Here is a 26,329-nt window from a genome sequence, read left to right as displayed (position 1 = left end):
ATTTATGTGGAGACAAACCTTCGGAAAAATCATTTTTGTCTATCAGAAATCATGTCACAGAAAGCTGCCTTCTACATTCTCGGCCTACTTTGCCGTCGTTAACAAGCAGAAAATACTATCTTTTTACCAAAAAATGTGTAAGCCTAACCCTAACCCACAAGAAATTAAAACAAACAATAAAAAACAAAAACACTAACGACAAAATTTTTATTTTCATCAAAATCCATAAAAAAAAATTGCCGTCATCGGCTGCTCCAAACTTTTCTTTGCATATAAAACAAAAAAATGCTGTTTGTTCCTTAAAACAAAACAAATACCTTTTCATTAATTCAAAGGAAAAAAAGTAGCTAATTCAGCTAAATTTTGAAAGTTAAATAAATTCACTGTAAAAATCGTTTGTAAGATAAATATAAGTTTTCTGGGTCTATTTAAAAGATAATTAGTAAAGTCATAAGATATTGAATTAAATAAAAAAAAAACTTGTTTGTACAAAAAATAGCTGAATTATCCCCCAAAATGGAGGGATTCTGCCCTTTGCGAAATCGCAACAGACGGAAGTTTCGTAAATATCGATTATATGGTAGCCCCAAATTAGAAACAGTCTGAAAATAACGTCATGTAATTAAAAGGAGGCAGGGAGTGCTGGTTTTCTTTTCCCCCAGACGTGCATCCGTACATTCTTATCCTGAACGTTTGTTCACGTTTAGCCAATTTAATTTAATTATTTTTCTCTGTTCTCGTTTTTAAATGAAATGTTTTTTTCAAGATTATGTAAAAATTATGTAAAAATTATGTTGTTAAGTTTCACCTTCATACAAGCAAGGAAATTATTAGAATCTTACATATAAAAATTATGCGAAACCTGTAATTTAAAAAAAGTGGAAATATATTTTTTGCAATTATAATTTTTTTGTGTGAAAATATTAAATAAAGAATGCTTAATTCAATGATAATATCGGTAATTCGATAAATTAATATTTTGTCGAGTTATATCGAATTTATTATTATGGACTTTGGGGGCTTTTTTTCGTAATGTTTCTATAAAAATTAAATAATATTTTTGTTATAATTTACGATGTTTTATTTTGATAAAAAAAGCAAAAATAAAGTCATGCATTTTTTTTCCAACTAAAAACCATAACTTTAATAAAGGTATTTTTTGTTTAACCGAAATCATATATTTCCACTAAGATTTAAATAAAAATAATGTATTTATAATATTCCATGATTATTATTTGATCATTAATTTCATTAAAATTGGTTAATTTCCTAATTTATGGTGGATTTTTAAGTAAAGGGAGAGGTCAAAATGTTTATACATTTTGAACATCAGCATTCGTTTTGCTCGTACCCAGAAAATTGTAATATTTACCGCGCAGAAATTTAGTTTGGAGCAAGATAGATGTGCAGTTGCTATGATAGTGGGTCAGTGAGTAGATAGCGATCCTATTTTTTTTTTTTTATCAATGAGGCTAAATTATATTGAAAATTTATCCTTTTAAATCTATGCATTTATTGAATACATACGGACCCATAGATACATATACATACAACACATTTCTAATACACACACACGCGCACGCACGCGCGCGCACACACACATATATATATATATATATATATATATATAAGGGTAACAACTTCAGATGAACAAAATTTGGAATTAACATACGGAGGGCCGAGTATAGTGTCGCTTTGTTTAAAATAAATAAGTGTAGAATTGAAAATCGATTCCATCAGACAATAAGAAAAAAATCGTATATCTAATAAGTATGGTGAGAAAACCAATCTGGTTTAGTAATGAATTTGTTTTACAACAAGTGAATAAAATATTAACAAAAGTACATGGGTATTTAAGAGAAAATACAAAGAAAAGAAACAAAAAAAAATGGTGGAATTAGATTTACATATAGAGGTTTCATATAATAAATGTACTTAGCTTGAAATTCATGATGGTCTGACTAGCATACCAGTGTGTCTACATTAAATGAATTTGGGGTGCGAATCTACTAATAGGTTGGAGACTCTATTTTTGATCTTGTCTATGAGCGAGAGACATTCAGATAGTATTCTATTAGGCATGACACTCAGCGATTGTGAATATTTCTTGTAATTATTAAAGAAAAGAAACTTAGTCTTGGCATCCATTTACATTGCAATCCCACTACAGACTGGACATCTTCCTCTAAGTTTTTAGCTATTTCCTTAGATATGTGTTCATTCGTTTTCCCGTGTCTATAATAGAACATGGTGTCATCAGTAAATTGTGCTGAGCATGCGCGAAAGCTCATAAGCGTATGTGTCGGGCCTACTTGCGGTGAAATGCGAACCCGAGACCTTTCGATTACAAATCAAGTCCACTAATTAACTACACCAATCTTACCCCAAAGTGAAGATTTGGTTTCGTCCAACGGCTATGAAAGGACTAGCCGATAAGTTATTTGTGGGGTTTTAAACACATTTCTTTAATAACGTCTATCGCGTTATTGGATTTTCGTATCGTGGCGTGTCGATTCGGCGAGATTGTTGGGTTCTGCAAGGTAAGGTGTGTGTCGATTCAACGGTATTTGTTCGTGGCGTGGCATGTCGATTCGCCGCTGGTATTCAGAATTGCTTAGACGAATTTAAGGACCGTGCCATCACATGTGAAAACAAATATATATATATATATATATATATATATATATATATATATATATATATATATATATATAAAATAATATTCCCTCTGCTTCACTTTTTTGTTATCAAGTAAGATCTTTGACTTGCTTGTTGTTTCATCAAATACTTTTGTATGCAAAATCCGATCCTGCATTTTGCTAATTCCTACCCTCTGATGAGAAGGAAAGTATTTCTTCGAAACTCCGCGATTTAAGGACTATCCACTTATCAAGTGTTCCCTTTTCAGATTAAATATGTTTTTAACTCTTTTTCAAAGTGTTTTAACATGTTTTATTAACTGTTTACTCGTAGATAATTTATGAATATCAGGAATAATAAAGATCTCGCAATCAATTATTGTGACATACCTGCATTTATATAATGTTGTTCTGGCGTACAATCATCAATGACAACCTGACTTTTTTTCTTATTTAAAAAGGATTTGATTATGTTAATTATTCGTCCATTAATACTATGTGATTTATCCATTCTTGCAAGACCTTGTCAAAAGTGCCAGATATATCCCCAAGATTTTATTGCCTCAATTCTGCCATTGACAACGCATCTGTCAATTACGTTGAGGCTGCCATTTTGCAGGATTGATGCATGCCTATTCTACCAAATAGCCCAAGCGGACAGAATCAGTTCTTGGTAGGTTAAACTTGTTATTCATAACTATTAATAAGGTGCTTGCAAGATGGAGTTTCTAGTTACTGACACCTTTTCAGAAGCGAAAACACATCGAATGCTCGATAGTGTATTGTGAGATGTGTCAGAAAGAAAGATTTTATAAAGGCCGATTACACAGGATGAAACTTATCTTCATCACTATGATTCAGTGATGAAAGCCCACTCCATACACTTGGACCCATCGATTCTAAAGAAGGCAAGGGTGTACCTTGTCCGCTTGCAACGATATACTCATTCTCTTTTGTAAGAAGAACGGAGTAGTGTTAACAGATTTCTTAGCAAAGGGCACAACAACTGCAGGTGCCCATTACGCTTCACTTCTGAAGAAATTAGAAAAAGCTATCAAAATCATGAGGCGGGACAAGATCAGCAACGGTATCTTCTTCCCACAAAACAACGCCACGGCCCACAACGTGTATGTTGCCAAATTACTGCCCTAAACTCCACACCCTTATCTATTTCGTGGTACATAGGTTCAGAGATTATAGTTAATATATCTGCAGTAGAACGAGCTTGCCTAAATCCATACTGTCGGTTGAAAAGAAGTCAAGTCTCTATCACGTGATAGACTAATGCTTGATTGACCTAGATTTTGACGAAAAATGTAGGGAACTAATGAGGCGATAACTTAGTGGCCAGTCCTTTCCTTTTATGAACACCGGTACCACAGAAGCAATTTTCCAGCAGTCATGAGAGCAAGATTTGTTAAGGCTATTGTTGAAGAGTCTGGAGAGAATTGGGACAACCTCAACGGAGCATTCTGTAAAAAATATAGCAGGTCTACATTCCTTAGAAGTGTTTAGGTTCTTTATGATATTACACACATGAAAAGGGGGTGACGTTTTGATTTTTATATCATCGAGCCTGGCTTCTGTCCGCAAAGGGAAATTTGGAAAAGAGTTGTTTGTTTGGTCTAAAGTGGAGTTGGAACCAAATCGTCGGGCAAACCGGTTAGTTTTCTCGGTTGCCGTAAAAACAACTGCATGGTTGTTGGATGGAGAAGGAATTGTTGATTGCCCATTATTTCCTACACTGTTATAATTTTTCCAGAAATCGGGAGTTTTTAATTTCTGTGACTCAACGCGTTTTTCTAGTAATTTCTGTACACTTTCTCGTAGCTGCAGCTATTTCATTCTTATAATTGTTTCTAGTTTCTGCAGACTTTTTGGCTGTTTTCTGTCGGATAAGTATGAGCAATGGCAGCTGCACAGTTAGAAGTGAATCAATTAGGAAGAATGGATTTTGCTAAAAACCTTTCGCGTGGAAACGTATGCTTCACTTGCTGTTTTGAACGGTTCAATAACTTCATTTGTACACTGTTCCCCAGAAAAAGAGGAAATACTACTCCATAGGGTTACTCTGATGTGATTCCTGATGACTTCCCTGTCAGTCTTCATGAAGTACTCTGCCATTTTGATCTTCAAGTTTTATTTAAATTTATTTAGAAATGAACGAATTCTTTATTACATATATACATAAATATTTTTTCGCTATCTTAATTTAAAATTTGACCTTTTTTTTTTTTATTAAAAACATTATGAAATGAATCAACAACAAAATGTCTACAAACGATTAAAACATTGAATTAATTACAACTTTATTCTTTGACAATATAAAGAATTTGAGCCTCATTGTAAAAATGTGTATTATCAGTATTATAGAAATGGACGAATTATTTAGATATTTTTTCTTTAATGTCATTTTCAAATAAAAAAATGTTTTATTAAGTAAACTATTCCCTTACATTTTTATTGGCATTATGATGATGCAGGGTTTCTTATGTAGCTTATTTGTCCTAGCTTATAATAATATAGTTTATTATAATAGCCTCTATACTACGATTCTCACACCCTCCATCTCTCTCTGGCCATTTGCTCATCTTCCTCACTCTTCCTCTCTCTTTTACAACCATTCTTCTTCCTATCTGGTTAGAACTTATGGCAAAACATCTGACGTCACTATTATATAGATCTAGTGTACTACACTCGACCTTCGTAATATATGTCATTAAAGGCCCGTGAGCTGAAAATAACGTCATCGCTGAGGTCATAGCAAGCAAGATCTGTCGTATAGTAAAATTTTCGGTAATTCATGAAGAAATTTTGAATTTAGGAAAACTCGTCTCCGGAAAACTCGATTCCGGAAAACTCGTCCCCTTTTACTATGTAGGAAAACTGGTCCCTTATTGAATAAATATTGATTGAAAACACATTTTATGACCGTTCTTGGAGAAGATATTGTCTTTAAAAGAGAATACATATCCCATAATATTTTTTTAAAAATATTTTTATTTGCTTACGGTTGTTTTTAAAAAAATTAAATTAATTTTTCTAAGTTTTCGTTTTCTACCTAGCTTTGAAAGTTTTTGGTCTTTCAACTTATTTTAAAAAGTTTATTTAGTTTAAAAAAAGTAATGTCGAGTGTTACTTATGAACAAAAAATGTCCGACATAAGAGGATCACATCTTAGGAGGATAATTGCTCCAAAATAGAAAATTAAAGAAAATATTAAGGTATATATAGTTTTAAAACGAGCGCCCCCTCCAAAAGAAAATAAATTTGTATATTTTTAGGTAATAATGCACATCCCATAATATTTAAAAAAATATTTTTACATGTTTATTGTTTTAAAAATTGAAATTGATTTTCTAAGTTTTCGTTTTCTACCTAGCTTTGTAAGTTTTGGGTGTTTAAACTTATTTTAAAGAGTTTATTTAGTTAAAAAGAAATAACAAGTAATGTCGCACTCGACATTACTTAGTAAATAATTTTTAACAAAAAAATGTCCGAAAATTAAAGAAAATACTAGGGTAGATACAGTTTTAAAACGAGCCTCCATAAGAATATAAATTGGTGTATTTTTAAGTACTGCACAAGTGTCCCCGAAATAACTTTTAAACGATACCCTCCCCTCTGGCTTTCGAAATAATAACGTTATTATTTCAGCGCAGTACCAAAATTACATAAGACCGTGTTTTCTTTTTTATTGTTTTGTAATAACACAAGAATTATTTAAACTGAATTAATTCTTCCAAAGAAAATAATTGCTTTCTTTGATAATACGTGTTTTCTTTATTTTTGTTTCGTAATAACACAAAAAGTGTTAAAACTAGAGTATTTTTTTAAATAAATATTTGGTTTCGTTTTTCGTATCTTGACTGCGTGATTAAGTTTATTTTTTTAACCAAGAGTTAAAAATATTTTAAAAAATATTACGGGCGTGCATAGTCTCTTTTAAAAACAATATCTCATTCAAGAACGGTAATAAAATATGTTTTCCATCCATATTTATTCAATAAGGTACCAGTTTTCCTACCAAGCAAAAATGGGGGGGGGTCCGGGTACGAGTTTTCCAGAGACGAGTTTTCTGGGCACCGAAATTTTACAAAAACATTACAAAACTTTAAAATTGCATTAAAAAGAGAGAACAATAAAAAAAATACGATGATTTATACCGAAATATTCAATATTTAAAAAAATTAAAATTTAAAATGTTAGAAAATTAAGTTAATTAAAATACATTTATTTTTTATTTTTTACGTTAACTGGGAGAATTTTATGAAGAGAAAAATAGGAACACGATTCGATTAATAGTAAAACTGAAATTTATTCAATAAATAAAAATGTATGCATGTAAAATTACGTATGTTTGAAGCAAAATAAAATCAAATGTTGCAAAGTTCATGTTTTTTTTTGTTTTGAAATAGTTTTTAATGCTCTTTACTTGAAATAATTTCAGCGAACCGAAATTAAAACGAAATTTGAGGCGATAACTACTTAAATGACTTTTTTATATAAACTACACATGCCATAATCGAATATTTCTCAAGCGCAGAATAACGGAAAACATTAAAATATCTTTATAAATAATCCTTACGTTGACGGAACTCTCTTAAGTTGTTAAGACAGAATGCTCAGGTGCCTCTCCTTCAAATTGAAAATGGGGTTCTCCATTTCAAAGTCGCTGCCATTTTCATGTTTTTTTTAACCGGTTCGTAAATTAAAAAAAAAATTTTTTTTTACAAACTACTTTAAAATACAAACCAATGAATTTTTCTACCATAAAAGTAACTTTTATTGACTATGGTTAAATTAATTTCTTGTATATTTTTATATATATATATATATATATATATATATATATATATATATATATATATATATAACATTTTCTTTTTGTAAGGAAACATCATCTTGTTGGTCACTCTTGGCTACGAATGGAAACAAAGTTGATATAAAAAATATATTTTCGCGAAAATTATCTTTACTTTGCCCATATTTTGCTTAGGGTAAAATTTTTGAGTATCAAAACCTATCTCTTTACAACCCCTTCTTTCTCATAACCTATCATACTTGCACCAATCACAGTCCATTTTCTGTAGGCTGTTTTTGAACCCAGTCAACGACGGGTACGTCTGCTAGTATATATATATATATATATATATATATATATATATATATATATATATATATATATGCATGCTTCATTGAACAACAGGGATAATTCTTATTTATTTCTCTTGCAGGACAATATTCGAACGTTCTGTTCACACTATTACATTCGTACAGAACTATCGAAGATGAGCCCAGGAAATAGCAAAAAAACTGATTGCAAGAGAAACAAACAGTAATTATCCCTACTGTTCAAAGAAATATGTATATATAAATATATATATATATATATATATATATATATATATATATATATATATATATATATATGTATATGCATGTATTCATATATATATATGTATTCATATATATATATATGTATTCATATATATATATATGTATTCATATATATATATATATATGTATTCATATATATATATGTATTCATATATATATATGTATTCATATATATATATGTATTCATATATATATGTATTCATATATATATATGTATTCATATATATATATGTATTAATATATATATATATGTATTCATATATATATATGTATTCATATATATATATATATATATATATGTATTCATATATCTTTATGCATATATATATGTATTCATATATATATATGTATTCATATAAATGTATGTATTCATATATATAAGTATTCATATATATATATGTATGTATTCATATATATATATGTATTCATATATATACATGTATTCATATATATATATATATGTATTCATATATATATATGCATTCATATATATGTATGTATTCATACATATGTATGTATTCATATATATATATGTATTCATAGAAATATATGTATTCATATATATATATATATATATATATATGTATTCATATATATATGTATTCATATATATATGTATTCATATATATATATGTATTCATATATATATATATGTATTAATATATATATATATGTATTCATGTATATATATATATATGTGTTCATATATATATATATATATGTATTCATATATATATATATTCATATATATATATGAATTCATATATAAATGTATTCATATACATATATATATATATGTATTCATATATATATGTATTCATATATATATATATATATGTATTCATATATATATATGTATTCATATAAATATATGTATTCATATATATATATATATATATGTATTCACATATATATATGTATTCATATATATATACATATATATGTATTCATATATATATATGTATTCATATATATATGTATTCATATATATATATATATATATATGTATTCATATATATATGTAATCTATATACATATATATATATGTATTCATATATATGTATTCATATATATATACATATGTATTCATATATATATGTATTCATATATATATATATTCATATATATATTCATATATATATATATGTATTCATATATATATATATGTATTCATATACATATATATATGTATTCATATATATATACATATGTATTCATATATATATATATGTATTCATATATATATATATGTATTCATATATATATGTATTCATATATATATATGTATTCATATATATATATGTATTCATATATATATATATGTATTTATGTATATATATGTATTCATATATATATATATGTATTCATATATATATTCATATATATATATTTATTCATAGATACATATATATATATATGTATTCATATATATATGTATTCATATATTTATGTATTCATATATATATATGTATTCATATATATATGTGTATATATATGTATATATATGTATTCATATATATATGTGTGTATATATGTATATATATGTGTTCATATATATACGGATTCATATATATATTTATATGTATTCACATATATATATGTATTCATATATATATATGTATTCATATATATATATGTATTCATATATATATATATATGTGTATTCATATATATATATGTGTATTTATATATATGTGTGTATTCATATATATGTTTATATATATGTAATTATATATATGTATATATATGTATTCATATATATGTTTATATATATGTATCCATATATATGTATATGTATTCATATATACGTATATATATATGTATTCATATTTATGTTTATATATATGCATTCATATATATGTTTATATATATATGTTTTCATATATACGTTTATATATATACGTATTCATGTATATGTATATATATGTATTCATATATACGTATATATATGTATTCATGACTACATATATATATACATATATATGAATACATATATATACATATATATGTATTCATATATATGTATATATATTTATTCATATATGTGTATATATGTATTCATATATGTGTATATATATATGTATTCATATATGTGTATATATATGTATCTATATATGTGTATATATGTGTATATATATATGTATATATATATGTATTCATATATGTGTATATGTATTCATATATATATAGGTATATGTATATATGTATTCATATATACGTATGTTTTCATATATATATATATATATATATATGTATTCATATATATATATGTATTCATATATATATATATGTATTCATATATATATATGTATTCATATATATATATATGTATTCATATATATATATGTAATCATATGTATATATGTATTGATATATATATATGTATTCATATATATGTATATATATGTATTCATATATACGTATATATATATGTGTGTATATATATGTATTCATATATATATATATGTGTATAGATGTATGCAAATATATATTTACGTATATATATATGTATGTATATATATTTATGTATATATATGTATATATGTATATGTACATATATATGTCTCTCTCTCTCTATATATATGTATCTTTATATAAACATATATATATATATATAGATAAATATATATATGTATCTATATATACATATATATATTTATCTATATATATATACACACACACACATATATATATATATATATATATATATATATTATGTAAGCCCTTTTAAGAAACTCGTTTCTTATGATTGAGCACCTTCAGGTGAATTAAATCGGTCAATCTAGCTCTTATGCGCCGATGGTCATATAGTGATTAGACCACTCTGACTGATGTATAGAAACATTTAAAAATAAAATGTTTAATGGTAGCCGAATGGATTAGGTCCTTGCTAATGAAACCAGAGATGACTTCTGTCGCCATGTTCGAATCTATCGACTTTTGTTAATCGTTACACCCTGCATTGAATATTCCCGAAAGGAGGATAAAACCCTAGTATATATATATATATATATATATATATATATATATATATATATATATATATATATATAAACATATTTAGTGTGAGTTCGTTCGATATAGAATCCTGGGCCGATTTTTTTTTTATATGTTACACAAGTGTTCCTCATGTGTTTTGGCGTGTTATACGTTATGTTTTTCGTTGGAATGCTTCCGATAAGTAATGAAAAGCGATAATCTATAAAATAATATAAGATAATTACTATTAAAGAAGAACTAGTTAATTTTTAACCAAACATCACAAGTTCATTTTAGAAGGATCTGGTTTATTGAATCAACAGTACGCTCTTTAATACGACAGGGGCGCGTTCGAAATTAATGTTTCTCTTTAGAGCATAATTGAACCATGATAATCATCTTTTTACTTAAAACTTTGATTCAAGCTATTATATAAATATAATTTTACAAAATCGATAGTACGTTCTCTACAGTGCAATGTAGCTTATAATATAGTGGGGACTAATGGGTCCCTGACTAAAGTAAGCTATCAATCGATTTGATAGGAAAAGATGGAAATTCCATCGATTTTTATGACAATAAATGTATTGGACGTGTGAAACATTTATTTTTCCTCATTCAAATCCGGACAACATCGGGTCTTCCTTCTAGTATTTATACAATGGTTGATATGAAAGAAATTCTGGGTAAACAGTTAAAATAAGAAGGAAATGAATCGCTCCTTTGTTTTACGCATTCACCTTCAAGCGTCAACATATCAGATAATCACATATCATATATGCAAGAAAGATAACTTTCGTCGCTGAACGTATTGACCGCAAACGCATTTTATTTAATTATTTTAAAGATATTTATACTGAAATATGATATTTTTCATTCATTATATATAGGATGTGCTACTTTTTGTTTTTTTTATATCTATATTTATGAAATAGAGACAACTTTTCCAGCCTAGAAAAAAACAAAAACATTATAGCAATAAAACATATACGTAACACACACACACACACACACACACACACACACACACACACACACACACACACACACACACACACACACACACACACACACACACACACATATATATATATATATATATATATATCACACACACATATATATCACACACACACACACACACATATATATATGTGTGTGTGTGTATGTGTGTGTGTGTGTTACGTATGTGCTTTATTGCTATAATGTTTTGTTTTTTCAAGGCTGGAAAATATCTAAGGTCACACTACCTGCCAATATCTTCTGCACGTTTTCCGGATATTATTCAATTTTGTAAATTCCTATAATATTTCTTAGGATAGTTTATCTCCAAAATTAGTCATATTTACAGGTGGTAGCAACTTACTCAACCCTTATTTTCTACTCTTCGACCAGGAACTTTGATACATTTTCACATTCTCACAACAACCGCGTCATCCACATTTATTTTCCCTCCATTCAGAATCCATTATTAAGTTCCGCTCAATTTGATTGACCTTTCGAACAGTTATCAAAAATTAAACAAAATGGCGTTACCATAACAAACTTTCTTATATGTCACTAATTACAACAAATGAACATCATATTTTGGTTACATATTGTTTTAATGTGTACTAAATTCATGCGCTTATCAATGAACACATGTGTACCATAACAAACAGCACACAATAATATCTACCTCCATATGTTTCCTTCTGCCTCAATAATGAAATCAAATATCACAACTGCAATTTCTCCTCCTAAATACTTTTGCAGCTACTTTTATTTCTTATTGTCATTGTCATTGCCGCTATCGTCGTTAGTCCGGGGTTTTACACAAACTTATTAAACTATAAAAACATAAATGCGACGAGAATTAACGTTATGGAAACAAAGACTTTCTTATACGTGAAACATCGCTACAAATGAACATCCTATTTCGGTTACATATTGTTTTAATGTGTGCTAAATTCATGCGCTTATCAATGATCGCATGATTTGCAGAATATTGAACGTGCTAAAGTAATAACGTTATAATTTAGAAACCAATTCTTAACATTGAGATGGTAGAGAGTTTTGATGCTATTCTGTACTTTCACATAACATTTAAAAGTTAAATTACACTTGAACTTCATATCTAAAAATAAAACATTCCGTATTCTCCGTAAGTGCAAACACATTTCAAAGCAGCAGTAACCGCCTTAAAACAGCAGTGGCCACCAGTGCTGCCTCTGCTATGAATGACAGTAACCATCTTAAAAGAACAATGACCACATGGATGACAGTGCTCGCCACTGGATGACAGTATCCAAAAGTAAGAGTAACCACGTGAAAAGAACAGTGATCATAAGTTATCACCGTCAAAGTAGATTACAATGTCCGTCGCTGGGTGACAGTGGCTGATAGTTGAAGACAGGCGTTTTAATTTCAGAACAATTCGATGGGCACCGACACTGGTCATAATCTACAGTGACCAACAATGGCCATTAATTGCAATGGGAGCCAGTGCCAGCCAGTACACGCAAGTAACCGCCTCAAAACGTCAGTAAACGACACCGATCACCAGTGCTCACTATTTCGGAGCTGGTTAATAGACGCCCATACTGTTTATGACTGCCAGTGACCGACGATGAACGCCGATAACCGATAATGACCGTTGTAAATGCCATCAATGTCCACGAGTAAACGCAAATAACCGCTCTAAAACAGTACTAATCGCCAGTGTCGCCACTGCAGAAAAAAGTCTAGAGAACAGAAGGCCACTTGTTTAAATGGTACCACCTCTCTTTTCGTAGCTCTTTAACCTTTTATGTTTTTGAGTTTAAAAATAGGAAGGCATATTTTTGGAACGGCCCTCCTATACTGTCACATTCCTTTTTTATTAGATTTCTGAAACAGTCCTATTTATTATTGAGCACTGTTATTTAAAGCTTTTCTATATTTGTCATTTGGATTAAAATTTCATCTGGATATATATATATATATATATATATATATATATATATATATATATATATATTAGTGATGGAACGATTCAATATTTTTCCCGATTCCAATACAATTACCGATTCCATACTAAATTCTCAATTCTAATACAATTACGGATTCCGATAAATATTTAACTATAGAGTTTTAACTTTTTTCCATATTACCATAAAAACACATGTAAATGTACATGTGCAGATATTTTCTCCGGCGTAAAAATACACTTATAGCTGTAGATTTACTTATGGTTTAAAATTACTATTTGTTATTTTTTCATTAGTATCAGCGGTGGAAGATGTTGTTTTAATAAAATCAAATGAACATACAATTAAAATAATCGTTTTGGGGATCGGAAAACAGGCAATAATGTTTCCGATACTGATTCCGATACCCACAAAAGTTCCGATTTTCCCGATTACCGATTCCGATTAATCTCCCTACACTAATATATATATATATATATATATATATATATATATATATATATATATATATATATATATATATATATATATATAGGGGTCACCACTTATCAAGGCCCGGAGGGTTACTGAGTGTACCGTAGTTAGTGGGATAATATAGCGATCGTTAGTAGTGGGAATTTGTTAAATTGGATTACTTAAGGGGACGGTTCATCAAAAATTTGTTTACGTTGGACTTGAAGACAACACAATTGTAGTCAGATGGAAAACAGGCGAACGGAAGGGAGTTTCACATGCGTGCAGCTCTAAGAAAAAAGCTTTGTTCATGAAGTCTACGTGTTGGTTTTGGGCACAAACGAGTTTTTTTCGTAAAAAAAGGACCATAGATTGGAGCTCAGACGAACACGGGCAATCGAAATAAAGCAGATACAAGCACGTAACTTGGATATATATATATATATATATATATATATATATATATTAGTGATGGCATTAGTGATATATATATATATATATATATATATATATATATATATATATATAAACACAAGTCAACTGAATTAAAGGAATAAATTATAAGATAGTCAACATCACGAATTTTGGAATATAACTTTTTGTCATTTATTCTTTCTGTCTCTGTCTGTCTGTCTGTCTGTCTCTCTCTCTTTCTCTCTCTCTCTCTCTCTCTCTCTCTCTCTCTATATATATATATATATATATATAAAATATATTTTAGTCATCGACATACAGACATGTTTCGTTGTATCACAACTCATCAGTGCCGCTAGACTAACACCTCTCCCAAGCCGAGGATCGAACCTAGAACCGTCGTGATGACAGTCGGCAGTCCTACCCACATGACTACGGAATCGGTGGCCGAAATTAACCTATCCGAACGATTATTTAAATAAACATTCGTCCGCTACTCGTAGAGGGCTCAAACGTTTGTTTGTAAACAAATCGCGAGCTTCGCATTATTTCAGCTAAATTAAGCAGCGAGTAAGATAATTTACAAGAGTGCTCTACCAAAGAGGGGAGCTTTTTATAAAATATATTTTAGTCATCGACATACAGACCTGTTTCGTTGTATCACAACTCATCAGTGCCGCTAGACTAACACCTCTCCCAAGCCGAGGATCGAACCTAGAACCGTCGTGATGACAGTCGGCAGTCCTACCCACATGACTACGGAATCGGTGGCCGAAATTAACCTATCCGAACGATTATTTAAATAAACATTCGTCCGCTACTCGTAGAGGGCTCAAACGTTTGTTTGTAAACAAATCGCGAGCTTCGCATTATTTCAGCTAAATTAAGCAGCGAGTAAGATAATTTACAAGAGTGCTCTACCAAAGAGGGGAGCTTTTTATAAAATATATTTTAGTCATCGACATACAGACCTGTTTCGTTGTATCACAACTCATCAGTGCCGCTAGACTAACACCTCTCCCAAGCCGAGGATCGAACCTAGAACCGTCGTGATGACAGTCGGCAGTCCTACCCACATGACTACGGAATCGGTGGCCGAAATTAACCTATCCGAACGATTATTTAAATAAACATTCGTCCGCTACTCGTAGAGGGCTCAAACGTTTGTTTGTAAACAAATCGCGAGCTTCGCATTATTTCAGCTAAATTAAGCAGCGAGTAAGATAATTTACAAGAGTGCTCTACCAAAGAGGGGAGCTTTTTATAAAATATATTTTAGTCATCGACATACAGACCTGTTTCGTTGTATCACAACTCATCAGTGCCGCTAGACTAACACCTCTCCCAAGCCGAGGATCGAACCTAGAACCGTCGTGATGACAGTCGGCAGTCCTACCCACATGACTACGGAATCGGTGGCCGAAATTAACCTATCCGAACGATTATTTAAATAAACATTCGTCCGCTACTCGTAGAGGGCTCAAACGTTTGTTTGTAAACAAATCGCGAGCTTCGCATTATTTCAGCTAAATTAAGCAGCGAGTAAGATAATTTACAAGAGTGCTCTACCAAAGAGGGGAGCTTTTTATAAAATATATTTTAGTCATCGACATACATATATATATATATATTATGGCTTCATTTAGTCTTGACAGACTATGGATACCCATTGCAAGGGTGCCTGCGCATGGAATTTTTGTGGCAAAAGTTGCACAATCTCCAACCATACCTCTCCTAAGTCGACATTGTTGAATATCTGTGGCAAGTGGAGGTTCAGAACGACTGTAAACCATACCGAGATAATCGGAAAACACATACAGCGACTGAAATTCTCAAATGGTTACCTATCCGATACTAGCCAAGCTCAACGTTGCTTAACATAGGTGATCTGACGAGAACCAGTGTGTCAACACTATTATGCCGTATATATATATATATATATATATATATATATATATATATATATATATATATATATATTATGTAAACAGTTGAACAAAAAGCAATCTATTTAAAATGCTAATCAGGAATAATTTTCACTCATTAATGTGATTTTCCTCATTTGGGGAGCGAAATATACATATTTTTAAATAAGCCATTAATACATGTTTCGGCGTTATACGACTCTTTAGCGTAACTGTGCTATTCAAATCTCATGAGATTCAGCCACACTGACAAGTCATATAACGATGAAACACACATATATATGTGTATAGATTTATATTTCAAATAGATTTTTAATAACACAAAGTCTTTTCAATCGCTCAATAATGTAGGACTAGAGCTATAAATATTTTTACAGAGACTTCCGTGTATTGTTATTCAACCGCCATCCACCATACAACCCCGTACCCATAAACGCACAATCTTTGGTTAAAATGGGAGTGAAAGCCGCGGTCTGCGTGTATGCTTTTTGGCGCCACATAGCGATAAACAAGCGAAGACCAAAAGCTAATTCTTTTAATTGTTTTTTTTTTCTCTTTCCCCCTTCGACCCCCCGCCCCCCAGTTTTTCCTGCTCTCTTTTCAAGCCACAAATTTGAGTGGTTTGTCAATAACTGTGCTTCTGATAGGAAATATTTACATTTTGTTTTTATAAACGCCTACTTTATTCGCTGCGGCGCAAAAAAGTCGGGTGCCGGCATTTATACTTCTGGCAGCGACTTGGACAGATTTGCCCCGTGGGAGGTGGCGCAGTCAACATTTGTAAAGCCTATTTATGACCAGTTGACGCCTCGTCCAATGAATTGCTCTTTTTTTTTCCTGAAATATAGCCAGTAGTTTTGTCGGTTTCTTGAGACTAAGTGAGAGCCGATTGGTTGTTGAGTATGGCTGCTTACTAAAGGGTTTCAGCGAAATTACCAACAAACCCTCTTCATTATTTTTTATGTCAGAGTATGAGTCTCCTTACTGCTTCGGGTAGAAAAGTACCAGCCCACAATCCGTTCTTGACAATCAGCCCGACAGGTGCGAAAGCAGGAACTGGCCTGTTACCTGTCAGACTGAGGTACGCTGCCTGGGTATTACCTAGGAGCTCCACCCTCCCAGGCCTTACTATCCGAATTTCGGATGGGATAAGTTTATCTCTTGCTGCATAAGACGCCGCTGCCGAGGAATGTCGACGGGTATACCCAAGCAATTTTTGTTAGGCAAGGGTGCTTCTCCTTTAGGGGCACATGCATGACATCCCCAGCGAAGTCCAAGAATTTTCACTTAGTCCCAAAGTCAATAGAGTCTATTCCATTGTTCTCCTGTCGCCTGAGTTATGACTTTGATCCCGTGAGTTCTAGGAGGTCCACCTTTCCTGGATTTGTTTTCTTTCCCTTTGCAAAGGGGTTAGTTTATTGCTAATCGCCTTGAGCCGCGGGTAACCGGGAATGATGAGAGATGCTTGAGCATTTTTTGCAGGCCAGAGTGCTATTCCTCTAGGGCGCTGGCTTTTCAAATCACACTTATCGACCCTTGTGTCACATCATCCCACCGGTATGTCGATGAAGCAAGATCGTTTCGGTTGACAGAGTTACAAAACATTTTGGCCATCAGCGTCATTTAAAAAAAAAAGGATTCTCTGTATCTTTAGTACCGTATCTAATTGAAGGCGAGCGAGGAGTTTGAGTCAATGAATATCACAAATGTGCCTTCAAATCAATTCAAATTTATTAAATAAAAATAGCGAAGTACAGCATACCGTGTAAGCAGATAGGTGGCAACAATTTATATACTCATACAGGATATAAGTAGATTCCACCCATCTACTTAATGCGATGCTCTCAAGTGGGGAGCGAAGTATATAATCTTAAATATAATTACCCATTAGCACGTGTTTCGTCATTATACAACTCACTAGCGTAGTTGAACCATTTAAATCTCATGAGTAATATAACGACGAAACATACATATATGTGCACATATTTCTATTTCAAATAGATTTTTAATAGCACAAAAAGTATTTTCAATCGCTCAATAATGTAGGACTAGAGCTATTAATATTTTTACAAAAGATATTATATAAATAAATATAACTATATATATAACTATATTATAACTATATAAATATAAATTCCCTTCCTCCGAAGTTAGAGAAATTCTTGTCAGCATCAAACAAATAATGCACCGCGAAACCAACGCCAAGAAGTTAAAAATACTTGAAGCTATGTACATTAAAACGCAAAAAAAAAAACTGCCCTTAAACAAATCACATTCGAACCCAGCGAAAACGCACTCAAATGCCTGTCGTAACTTCCCAACTCTTACCCAGCGCTGACCAGATAACTGGGCACCTCTCTCTCCCACTCTGGGCACTCACAGCTCACTCGCATTCACTTCTGCTACTATATCAGAAGTTTTCCAGCCTTCTTGAAGGGACGAAAAGCAACACCGCATTAACTTCGAACTACACATTGAAATTATATTGATTCTTTCGATCTACACACTAAAATGATCATTAAAAAAAATAAAAACCGGTCTAATTAAACAAAAGTTCCCTGTTGTCTTTAACAATGTTAGGTTAAGTGAAAGAATGCTGCTTGAATAGACACAATATATATATATGCATATATATATATATATATATGCATATATATATATATATATATATATATATATATATATATATATATATATATATATATAGCCAGTAGAGTTTAGTTTCCTAGAAGTACATCCAATGAAACAACATGTGTCTACCAAAATAGTGCTCAATGAGTGAACAGAGTAGGTATATTAATTTTATTTATACAAACATTAATGGCTACATATGTGCATACATGTTTCTGTAATCACCCGCGTTGGGGGATTACGTCTTCAGGCCAAGAATTACCGTCGATAGTGATATTTCAACCAAATACATTTTCCTATTTCGTTTATCAAGTTAGAATGTAACCTGGGTGGGAGTCATAAAAACGGTGAGAGGACAAGTGAGGTATTTGAAGATAATAAACATCTTTTTCATTTCCCTTTCCCCCCATCCAACCTATCTTTTGGTTTTTATGGCATAAGGTAATTGAGAATTTAGTTTTTTTGTCTTGGAGTCTGTAAATTAAGAACATTAGCTATGGTCACTAAGTACTGACCGTTGCCTTTCAATCTACATCCATCCACACATACATGCAACACACACACAACACACGCATACACAGACACCGCCACACACACACACACACACACACACACACACACACACACTCACGTTAATACATATATTCAAAAGCGAATCTATGCTGTTCGCTTTTATTTTACTCACAACACACGTACTGAAACTAGGCAATAACTCTAAACTACGCAGGAATAAAGTTAAAATTAAAATAAGGTAAGTAAAACAAAACAAAAAATAAATAAATAAAACTAAAAATAAGAACAAATAAACAAACAAAATATGAATAACCATAAAACACGAAAGTTATCTAAACCCCACATGTACATATATATATTAATATATCAATATACTTACACTTACTTTGCTACATCCGCGCATATATACACACACACATACAGACATACAGAGACAAATAATGGCATTTTTCTTTACGTCAGTAGCGTGGTAACCCCTTCATATATGCAATAGTATGCTACTACACTCCAGACGGGTATACATATATATACACACACACATACACACATACATACATATATATACATGTATATATATACATATATATATATATATATACATATATATATATACATACACACGCATACATATATATATATAACACATATAAACAACATTTGGACATCCATACATACTTGTAATCTATATTGTTACAACAATCATATACGAGACAGCCTATTTTAATAGTTCAGAAATATATATGCATATACATACATATACATACATACACACATACAAATACATCCATATACAAACATACACACAGATATATATATATATATATATATATATATATAATAAACAATTATATACCTACAGAAAATAGTTTCATGCTTACGCAATCATCAGATTGGTTGGTTGTTTTTTGTTTTACGGCATATCAACCCTTTTGAGGTTATTTAATGCGCAATCCAGTTATTTTGAAGAAATTTTTTTTAATGGAATATATTTGTTGTTTTCAAGGCGGTTTCTATTTATCCCATAGTTGGGATTCTAAAAGGTACCACCACTCCTGGTCAGAGTGGGCATGGGAGTAATGGCAATTAAAGGGTGGCTTCACACTCCCCAAAGACCGCAAGCTGGCGCCTCGCCACTGGATATAGTTTAAGGTCATATCCAGGACCGCAATCATCAGAGTAGGAGATAGCAATGCATACTAGTTGAAGAGTTCGAACCCCGCAACGGAGCATACTCTCACTCCATTCGCAAGGAGCATACCTCAAGGCCATCGTTTATCGCCACGAAATTAAAAAAAATGTTAACATGAATAAAGTCTAACGCTTAATACAGACAATCTTTGAGTGATTTTCAATTTCCCAAAACAGTTCTCAACTTCAAGAATTTTCTTTTATTTCTTAAAGGGTCGATCACCATCATGAGCTGTCCTTCGTGTCCGAAGACGACTTCCTGTGAACCATCATTCTCCACTTGTCACGGTCGCGACTGAGGGTCTGCCAGCTTCCAGTAGAGATCAATCTGTCCTTTAGATTTCGTTTGACGGTGTCACGAAACCTGAGCTTAGGTATGCCTATGCCCCGTACCCCATCCTCCAGTTGTGAAAACAGTAGGTAGTCGGGAGTTCTCCATTCTGTTTACGTACCCGGCACATCTCAGTTTTTTCCGGTTGAGCAGGTCATACATGCTTGGGAGGTTGGCTTGTGATAGGATCTCCCTGTTGCTGACAAAGTCATACCACTTGACATTTAAAATCTGCCGGAGGTGTCTGATCATATAGGGTCGATAAAAATTATAATTTATAAATAATTGTTTTATATACCTACAGATACTTGTGTTCCATGCATACGCAGTTATCAGTGCAGAATATGACGATCAATGCTGGTCGAATAATTCGAACCAAGCAACAAAGCCACATTTAGTTCCATTAGCAAGGAACATACGTCAGGTTTTTTTTTCTGCGTTCGTAAAAATAATATATTGTATTCGATATTGGGTTATAAGATAGATATTAAAGATCTGGTACAAATTTCATTGTTGTTTCTGGAAAAAAATCATCTGAATCTGTATATTAATACGATAATGTGTGTGTTATTTTGTGGGTCATCTTACCTTTTTTTTTCTTCCGAGTGAATGTCGTTTTACTAAGGAATCTTTATTTCATTAGATTTTTGGTTTCGAGTCATCTATTTTGTTATCAATAATTTTACCAAAAATTCTTCATAAGTTTTGGTTTCGGTTTGGATTATAGGTGAATGAAAAGTTATAATATATATATATATATATATATATATATTTATATGTCTGTATATATATTTACATATACGCGTGTATATATATTTATATATATGTATTGGTGAAGGCAACCCCTCTGGGTGAAGCAAATCTCTGATTTAAAAAAAAACATAAATCGGGAGACCAGTACCCGCATTAAGCTGGTCTGCAGTTTGACTTGTTGCTGGCTATCTTGCTCTTGCTTGTTGCTGGATCTCAACATTTTGAACCGAGAGAGAGAGAGAGAGAGAGAGAGAGAGAGAGAGAGAGAGAGAGAGAGAGAGAGAGAGAGAGAGAGAGACTTAGTTGCCGTACAAAGCTAAAACTCTGTAACATCATCTTTGTATAGATACTGCGATGGAAAAATTGTCACGCGTTAGGCCTGAAATGCTGGAAGCATGTAATAACTGATCTGCCATCATTCTATATGTGTGTGTGTGTATGTATGTGTGTATACATGTGTACGTATATGTATGTGAATATGTATATATGTGTCTGTATATATTTGTATATGTGTGTATATATATGTGTATGCATATGTATGTGTGTGTGCATGTATGTATATGTATGTACATGTTTGTATGTATGTATGTATGTATGTATGTGTGGTCTTTATTGTGTATGTATGTATATATGGATTTATGCATGTGTGTATGTTTATCGATATGTATGTGTATGTATGTGTATAGATGTATGCGTGTATGTATATATATGTATGTATACCAAGGACCGTCTTCAATGTCATGTCTGCTTGAGCATGTGAATTCGTCGGCAGGACTAAAAAATGGTCATCTTCGGGCTCATGGACTTTCAGTGACTGAGGGGGTGGCACTTGTCTTACAAGACGTTGCAATCATCATATATATGTATGTATATATATTTATATATAGATATGTACGTATACATATTTATTTATAGAAATGTATGTATATATATTTATATATATGTATGTGTGTGTGTATATATATATATATATATATATATATATATATATATATATATATATATATATACACACACATGGCTTGAGGTAGTTGCCTGTCTAGCCGCACTGATGAGCTGTGAAACAGCGAAACAGTACTGTATGTGGATGACTATAGTGCTCCTCACCTTGAGTTGAGCATATTGAGAAGTGAAACACGAATTACCATTAGCATATAAGCGACGCTCTTTGTGTAAACAAATCGAGCGGAGGTATTTCGAACGATATCAAAACATCGTTAAACTCACTACTCGTTCAAGCAGCCGCCAATAGCGTAATGGTTAGGAGCCTTGACTGCCGTACAAACGGTCGGGTTTCAATCATGGCTTGAGGTAGTTGCCTGTCTAGCCGCACTGATGAGCTGTGAAACAGCGAAACAGTACTGTATGTGGATGACTATAGTGCTCCTCACCTTGAGTTGAGCATATTGAAAAGTGAAACACGAATTACCATTAGCATATAAGCGACGCTCTTTGTGTAAACAAATCGAGCGGAGGTATTTCGAACGATATCAAAACATCGTTAAACTCACTACTCGTTCAAGCAGCCGCCAATAGCGTAATGGTTAGGAGCCTTGACTGCCGTACAAACGGTCGGGTTTCAATCATGGCTTGAGGTAGTTGCCTGTCTAGCCGCACTGATGAGCTGTGAAACAGCGAAACAGTACTGTATGTGGATGACTATATATATATATATATATATATATATATATATATATATATATATATATATATATACATATGTCTTATTTACAGAAAGTTTACATGAGATAAGTGATCGGTACCGTCGGTTTCGAACCTGAAAATTAGGGACCGTTTTAGATACTCATATCAAGCTCTCTGCAACCAATACTCATCTGTTTTATAACCGGAGGTTTCCGTTTTCGGTTATAAAACCGATGAGTATCGGCTGAAGAGAGCTTTCTATGGGTTTCTAAAGCGGTCTCTAGTTATCAGGTTTGAAACCGACAGTACGATGACTTATTTCATCTAAACTTTCTGCAAATAAAACATAAATAATACGCTCTATTTTTCGGATTTTTCTTATTGTAGAGCACACTCCTGGAATCTATTTTTCCAACAATAACTAATTATATATATATATATATATATATATATATATATATATATGTGTGTGTGTGTGTGTGTGTGTATCTTCATAAGTTTTTGTTTCGGTTTCGATTCAAGCAGATACACCTAAGTCATGTGGCTATATTTTTTATTTTTGAAATCACAACTTTATAATATATAAGAATCGATAGAAAATTGACTCTATTATTATGTATACGAAATCTGCATGGATTAAAATACACTATTTAAGTGTATTTTATGACCGGCTGCGCCGAGCATTCATGCTATCTTAGATAAATACTTTTGCAGTTCTTACAATATAGCTACTAAAATACCAGGGCGTCTCCATTCACAGAATGTCAGCAATATTATACATACATTACATATATATTAATACGATAATGTGTTATTTTGTGGGTCACTCTTACCGTTTTTTTTCCGAGTCAATGTCGTTATATTTAGGATTGGACCTTTATTATTCCGGATATTCATAAATGACCTCCCCGACAAAATTGCCTCTGAGATCGGTATGTATGCTGATGACACCACGCTCTATAACAGGCACGACAGGAAAACAAATGAACACATATCTAAAAATGGAAAAAACAATAGAGGATGACCTCCGATCTGTAGTAGAATGGGGACAAAAATGGATGGTCACATTCAATGCTACCAAGACTAAACTTGTTTCCTTCAATAATTACAAGAAACCTTCTCTACCACCAATAGCAATGACCAAGAACACATTACCCGAAAGTACTTCTTTTAAACTCCTCGGACTAACGTTCACAGGGTACATGAGTTGGAACAATTACATTGAGAGCATTGCCAGGACCGCTGCGAAGAATGTAAGCTCTCTCTACCGTGCAAGAAAGCTACTAACGGCCGAATGTATCCTGTACCTCTATAAGGCCACCATTCGCTCATGTATGGAGTATTATTGTCATATTTGGGCTGGTGCATCTGCTACTAGTCTCTCGCTCCTAGACAAGGTCCAAAAGAGAGTCTCCAACCTAATAGGTCCTGAACTAAGCTGAAGCCTCTGTCCCACCAACGAAAGGTTGCGTCCCTCTGCTTGTTCTACATGTATTTTAATGGTGAATGATCTGACGATCTGCGAGCACCTGTGCCCCCATGACGTAAATACCCTAGACAAACCCGACAAGCAGTTAAATCCCACCCCTACACAGTGGATATCCCTAGATGTAGGAGAGCTTTCTACTCCAGTAGTTTCTTCCCCAGAACCGCTAGACTTGTGAATTCCATTCCGGATTCCTGCTTCTCCAACTGTACTGACATGCAAAAGTTCAAGTGTAACCTGAACCGACATCTTACTGTCCAACTCCTTACATAGTACCCCAGTAGCTTATGTCCCTGATAGTAGCCCCCTACACCAAAGTGGCAATGTGGCTTGTTTGGGGGGAAAACGTAATAATAATAAAAAATTGTTTAAGGATATATCAATTCTTACGCAATAAATAATATCTAATTAAGCTGATTCGTTTTAACCAATTAGCTAAACGCAAGTTTTTATTATATACATAGGTCAGTCGTGATTCTCAGTTCATACTTTTCTGAAGACAATTTGTACTCAAGTCAGAAAAAATGAATTAGTTAAAGCTGTTTGCAATCTAATTAAACGTGCTGCATTAGTCCAAGGGGAATACAGGGGGAATTTCAAGCATTTATTATGATTTCAACATAAACAACCATTGTTTTGTTGTCGTAATATAATCAATAATAGTTGTTTTTTTTATTTTTATATACGTAGGCAATTATTTTTTAGCGAAGCACGTCATCTACACATAAATAATTTATTAGTTGATATATATATATATATATATAATCAGACAAGTATTGAATGGCAAGCAGTTTTCTTGCTTAATGAACTTTGTAATTTTTCAATTTCTCAAATTGTTGTTCTTATTTCTCGATTGAATTTGTGCAAGAAAGTTCCACAGTCGTCTTGGTCCATCTGTTTTTTTGCTTGCTTTTTTTCATGTACTTTCGACTGTTGGTCCATCTGGTTTTTTTTTCGTTGTTCTTTGCAAGTACTTTCGACTGAGTTTTCAGCAGTAGTCTCCAGGTAGTATTGATTATTGTTCG

Source organism: Euprymna scolopes, chromosome 23 (assembly GCF_053919585.1).
Source record: "Euprymna scolopes isolate OS-2025 chromosome 23, ASM5391958v1, whole genome shotgun sequence".
Classification (NCBI taxonomy): Eukaryota; Metazoa; Mollusca; class Cephalopoda; order Sepiida; family Sepiolidae; genus Euprymna; species Euprymna scolopes.
The sequence above is the reverse complement of the archived record's forward strand: the minus strand, read 5'-3'. Positions refer to the sequence as shown.